The sequence below is a fragment of the Perca flavescens genome, chromosome 17 (genome assembly GCF_004354835.1).
Source record: "Perca flavescens isolate YP-PL-M2 chromosome 17, PFLA_1.0, whole genome shotgun sequence".
NCBI classification, from domain to species: domain Eukaryota; kingdom Metazoa; phylum Chordata; class Actinopteri; order Perciformes; family Percidae; genus Perca; species Perca flavescens.
The window spans coordinates 831,663-838,516 of NC_041347.1; positions in this window are offsets into that span (position 1 = coordinate 831,663).

Here is a 6,854-nt window from a genome sequence, read left to right on the forward strand (position 1 = left end):
CTCCACTGGCAGCTACTTGGAAACGTGGAGTGGTGATGCTGGTGGTGTTAAAGCCAGCTAGGCCGGACCACTGACTCTAATGATGTCATCCAGGTAGGAGAACCAGGAGCAATTGGCTCTGCATTAGAAGTGAGTGGAACCCCAGAATGAAGAAAACGATATTGATTTCACAATAATTTTTTTTTTCTAGAGATTCAAAAGGAAAGAATGTATCAGAATAACTACAAACAATACTCTCACTAAATGCTCCCCATCCTCCTTTTATCATCATACCCAAGGCTGGATTACCAGTTGGGCAAGACAGGCAACTGCTCTGGGTCTCCAAAACTCTGGAGCCCCTGAAAGCTCTGGGCTTACTGTTTGTCAAGTAGTTTCTAGCCTAGTAATTTAATTGAAAATGTGTCAGAGAGTATTATGTACCTCTAAAGCACAATATTAACCAATATGATAAGAGCCATTAGACACAGGCCTAATGTTGAGGAAGGTCAATGTGTCAACATCTAGTTTTAAAACCGTATTATTTCAGTTAAGTGCCCTTTAATGTTTCATAGTCCAAAATACATAATATTTAATCAAATTACCACACAGAAAACCTGGGGCCAGGTAATATTCCAGCATAGAAAAACTTTAGACATTGCAGAGACAGTGGAAGGAAAGGGGGTTATATGGTCCTAGTAGCTACATTTTAGCAGGTTAATCTGGCCATCATCATACCTGTAAACCTTCCTTGCAATGTTAATTAAATAACAGAGCAAAGTCGTTTATCTATGCAGAAAAACTAAACAAGTAATACATGCATTTATTTGTGGAAATGGTAGGATGATAATACAGACACCCTCTTAAGACCCCAAGTGCTGTAGAATAAGATAAGGCATTATATAGCACAGACCAGGCCATTTGGCTAATGCTTGCATTTTTTTTACCCATGTATGTGTTTTATTAATTTACACTGTCCTCTTCTTAAATCAAATGAATTAAATGGATTGAACCAGTGAATATGTGACATAGCTTGAAGTAAATCTTAGACCAACTAAAACGTGTCAAAGTAGCATTCATTGCACCAAATGCATGCTCTTGGGGGAATTGTTGGGTCTCTGTACATTATGAGTGTGGTCTAGACCTACTCTATATGTCCTGAGATAACTTCTGTTATGATTTGACACTATAAATACAATTGAATTGAATTGAATACATAGTCACTCGCACCCACGCATGAGGTCATCCCTTGGAGTCGGATCATTCATGAGCACATGACACGAGGCGTAATGGGAAGTGGAAGTGGTGTGAGTAATGTAGTAGTTAGCTGAAGCACAGGGTGAGTTCAGGGGAAATCACCAGCAGTCCGAACACATTAGCTTTTACATCTCTGAGCTGCTGATCTAATTTGTGCTTATGAGAGGAAATGAAAGAGAATTGCCTTAGCACTGATTCTTCTGCCAGGAGTGATTCACATTATTTTACTCAACATGGACCTCTCCTCCGAATGTCTATGCTTTGTCATCTGCAAACAATGAGGATATAATCACTTACTACTGTGTCCAAGATGACTAACTGTGATTCACTTGGATCTGAAAGCCAAAGGTCTGTTGACAAAACCAGTATCACATTAGTTCTGCTACAAATGAGAAACATATGTTTAACTCAAGGGTTAAGTGTCCCAGCTTTCACACCTGACTATTCATAATAAGGATTGTTTCCATTTTTATACAATTAGACTACTTAGACTACTAATTTCCAAATGATTGAAGCAGCAAGTTGTGGAGTTTATTCTACTAGGATCATTTTGAAAGAAGTAAAGTCTTGATCACCCTTGAACCGTTCTATTCAATTGACAGCCCGTGGGCCAAATCTGGCCAGAAGCAACCCCTGAGTGGTCCAGCAGAACCAGATAATTTATATCTAGGGCTGGGTACCGAATATAATACTTTTTAGGCACCGACCAAATTGCCTCTAAAGTATTGAGTATCGAAAAATGCCTCGTCATTCTATACCCAATTTCAATACCTTAGGAGTAAATCTCATCAGCGGCAGTGAGCCAATAAGCATGCAGCATGCTTCTACCAAGATCTAATAATGTTTGTGTTTGGCTGTCTAACGTTACACATCGTAGAGACACGCAGGAATAACTCCACGTTACGCACAGAGACGGCTCACGAAGTAGGAGCTGAAAAATAAATAAAAACATTTGTGCCGTAATGTGCAATGCTGTAATTTCTTTTTGTTTTATAAAATCGGTATCAAAAAAAAAGTATCGCTTAGGAACCGTAGGTATCGAAATCCCGGTATTGGTATCGGTACTGGTATTGAATATTTTTTAACGATACCCAACCCTATTTATATCATATATAACATAGGCTATCCTTTATTACTTATATTAGATGATAAGTCTGTTTTCTTGCCTGATTTGCTTATGGCACGCAGAGAAAATAGACAAGACGGCAAAATATCGCTGCAGACCGCGGCCGGGAAGGCTCGTCCTATCTGTCTGTCGGAACAGCCCATCTACATTTCAAGGTTTTTTTAAATCTGGTCCAACTGAATTTGTAATTGAATAGCCATGCCTTACAAGAATATGTTAGTACGTAGTAAACTCTAATTTATTGCAGCAAGCTACTAGTCTTACTTTCCAATAAACTAAAACAAATCACAAAAGTGCTGACAGATGTTTGGGCATGGGGAGTCACTCAGGGCACAAATAGATCTGGATACAGCTCAGATATTGAATAGATGGATAGTATGCAGGTCACATTTAATACTCAAACTATTATTTGGCTTAAGCACTCATACATCAAAATTGTTATCCTACAGTACATTAAACGTTTTGGCGGTTCAACAAATTTAGGACAAAACTGATTCACAGTGTCGTGCCAAATTCAAAATAAAAGATTGCATTAAAACATGTGAGCAAAAAACGACATGATTCGTTCTGTTCTGAATGTATTGTATGAATCTAGATGTGCAGTATCTCAGAGTTAGTCACGAAGTGACTTGACAAAGGCAAGATTGCCATCTTGTGGCAGTAGGGGGGGAACAAAATTGCATCAACATCCAAATCATATTTACTGAGCCCTGGTAAGTGTCTCAAACCCCTCAAATCTGCTGTATTATTAATGTAAGGTATTCTAATTACTAGTAGTAGTATTACAGTTTTTTTTTTCGATTGCTAAACGACAGTGGGCACAACTGGAGCCACATGTGCAAAACTCTAACTACAGTCTGCACAGCCAGGACATCCAATGTTCTTTATTAAGTACCTTTAGTTTTTAACTTTTTTTCCAGTCATTACATAAACTACTACAGGCAAAATACAGTAAAATGATATATCTAATGAAGCAAACTGCTGATTTTCATTCCTTTTTGTTTCCTAAAAAATTGGTATGTTATAAAATAAAAAATGTTCATGTGAAAGAATTTCACTCTTTTCTTTAAAGAAACTTGAGTAGTGTGAAGTCCCTCAAATTATTCAAACTGTAAAGATGCGAAAGTTTGTAATTTCTGTATTGGTGTTTGACGCAAGTATGTCTTTAGAGGTTCATTGTGCTGAATGAACTGTGAGTGAACCCAGACATGATAGATACCAGCTTGCCTTTGAAGCACAAGGCAGTCAGCAGGGTGAGGCTTGAGCTAGTGTTTAATAAGGTGCAGTTATTTGTTTACAGGACGTTTTAAAATTAACCGACCACTTTTAGTTATTTACTAAATCTAGCACATGTAGCGCCAATCATTCTGACCTGTGGGTGACAGTCAAACACTAATGACATTAGATGTTAGCGTAACGAATGGTCAGCTTGTCCATTAGGCCTACAAATTGTTTGTCTTACTGTCCGACACCAATCTATGCTATGGAAATGAGCAAAAGAATGTCTCCTGTCCACAATACATGATCATTGACTCTTCCATGTGGAAAATGTAATAAGGGCGAAGGCAGGAAGGCCTTTGTTTAGCTAGCTGCTCTGCACAAGTGTTTCACTTCACATTTTCCAGTGTAATGTGTGGTACTGTGCTTGCTAGCACTTGATGTTTAAACTGTCCAATAGGCATACATGTTGAGCTATATTAGCATATACTCAGCCAAGCTAGAGTGCTTGCAGGACGAAAACTCAGTTCACAGAAAAGGTAAGAAAAAACTATGGTTGAAGTATGGTTGAAACTCTGCAGGCATGAACACAACAGTCACCAATGCAGGCTACAATGCAAGCAGTCATGGCTTTGAATGAAGTGGTAGCCACAGTGTTGTATGTTAAAGAGCCACCTTACATACATACATTCTGTGAATGTCATTTCAAAACCTTACCTATATTTATTGAAGATTTTTCCAATGGCCCATTTCAAATAGTTTCCTTTTAAAAAGAGACATTTCGTACTTCCTCAAGTGTCATAATCACATTGTTAATGGATACATGGGTGGTCAACGGCCATTGATCGCAGCGAAACTTCCCTGGATAAGATTAAAAACAATCCTGAATAGTTTAGTAAAACTGAACCTAGGGGTTAACAGAGTTGACCGTTCTCTGGGATATGTTTTCATGCTAATCAAATGTGTCTCTAGCTTGAAACAAGCTAGCGCAAACCAGTGATTAGCTTTATAACGCTAGCCTTCGGGGCAGAGGGTAAATCGCTATTTCTATACCACTAACAAGGCTCAAAATAGCACCACACTTCCACGGTAGCATAATGAGGGTCCCTACATGTAAACCGAAGCATTGAGAACTTTGTAAGCGTACAGACAGTTTATTAAAAACATACATTATAAAGACAGTAGCGTTCATGTATACATGCGGGTGCCATCTTGGGAAGCAGTCATGACATGTCAAGCTAGAGACACATTTGATTAGCATGAAAACATATCCCAGAGAACGAATAGACTCGGTACACATGTTATTAACCCCTAGGTTCATTTTGCGCCAGAATTGTCCTTTAAATTATGGTTTCTTGTATGTTAAAACTGCACCATTTATATTGTGTATTACATGGATATGAGTGATTTACAATTTGTTCAGGGCAGTGTCTCATCTACTGCCAGAGCCAAGAGGTTACTCTGTGTGTTTTATGTCTGCCAGAGACATTTATGACAAATGATATAGGACCATGTATCTTAACAAATAGCTATACGCTTTTGTTTAGCAGAATCAGCTCTGCTTCAGTATATCGAAGAAGCAGGGCTCCAGAACCCAACAGACACATTACTGAGATACACAAGATGCACAAGGCAAGAGATGCTATCACCATATATGGTAAAAAATAAACGAGAACAGAAGGGTTGCGGAGGAGAAATCAATCATCACAGTAAAAAAAAATTTTCTTTGTTTGGCAAATCGTTACTGAAAATGCATTAATAAGTAGCCTATTGTAGCCTATGATTCATTGACCTTATGAATCCTGACATGCAACTCTTCCATACACAATCATACATTAAAAAATAAAATTAAAAGATACAAGTAAAATAAAAAGTATTGGAATGGGTAACTCTGCTTTGGGTATTATTTGGTATTGAATCAAACCAAATTTCATAGTATTGCCCATCCTTAATGGAAATTAGATGATTGAATATTATGCCGTAACTTGTGTTATTCTTGAATTTTTTTTTTTTATGGATTCATAACTCACCTAGACAAAATTTATGATTCAGAGTGGTTTCAAACCCAGAAATGGTGCTAAATATGCATTTTTAAAGAATTGTTTTTGGGAGCATTTTGGCCTTTTAATGGATAGGACAGATGTAGACAGAAAAGTGGGGAAAAGACGGTGAAGACATGTAGCAAAGGGCCACAGGTTGGATTCAAACCCTGGGCCACTGCGGTAAGGACTGAGCCTTGGTACATGGGGCGCATGCTCTACCATAAGAGTTACCAGGGCACCCCCTAAATAGGCATTTTTGAGATGCTTATTTAAACTGTGAAACAAAGGCAGCTGACTCAACCCCCAATAGCAACAGTGTGTCCAATGGTTGAAGTACCTCTTAGATCGCAAACCCTATGCATGTGTAGCAGAGTAAAAGAAAAGGTGTGCACGTTAAAGTGCCTTCTAATATCTGAGTAAAAAGCAAAGATGTGAGGGACATTCTATATATAAATAGCCAGCAAGTGGCGCTCATGCTCCAGAGATCAACACAACTCATCCACGTACACCCTGAGCAGTGGCATAAAAAGTAATTGACAGGAAAAATGAAACTATCTAAACAGAGCAGATCAAAGCATACATAGATGAACATAAAGGATGTGTGTATTCATTCAAACACGCCTTAAGAGTTTAATTCTGTTGACCTGCTTATCAAGTCAACCCAGTGATGTCTGACCTGTAATGAACACGAATGCCCATTTCCAGGAATAAACACTGCAAAAGTTAATTTCACAAATGCGTTCTAAAGTACATCCGATGCTGTCCAAGTTAAACCCTCCAAGCCAGCTTATTAACACAGTAAACACATTTATTGAGAAGAGAGAGGAGCATCAACGGGAGAATGCATTGGTGGCTGTGGCACTTAGGTCCTGGATCCTGAGGGTGGACCTTCACACAACGTAAGCAAGCAAAACTGTCCGAGTGAGAAGGTTGATCACCCCGCAATCCACTCTGCTGCTCAAAAAGACAGTTATACACCGCAGGCTGGGACAGAGAGGAGGAGCACCATTTACATTAAAGCTTTAATCAATTAACATATCGGACTCTCAACACAAAATGAATACAAGTCATTTAGCAAGAGTTGGCACCTTTGATTAATATCTTTTAAAAAAAAAAAAAAGTTAGAAAAAGCTTATAACAAATGCATAAAAATAAGAAGAGCTGATATTTACTGTTTGGCTTGCAATGAAAAGTTCAGTCACAACCTCCACAAGTTATATAGACATGTAGGCTTG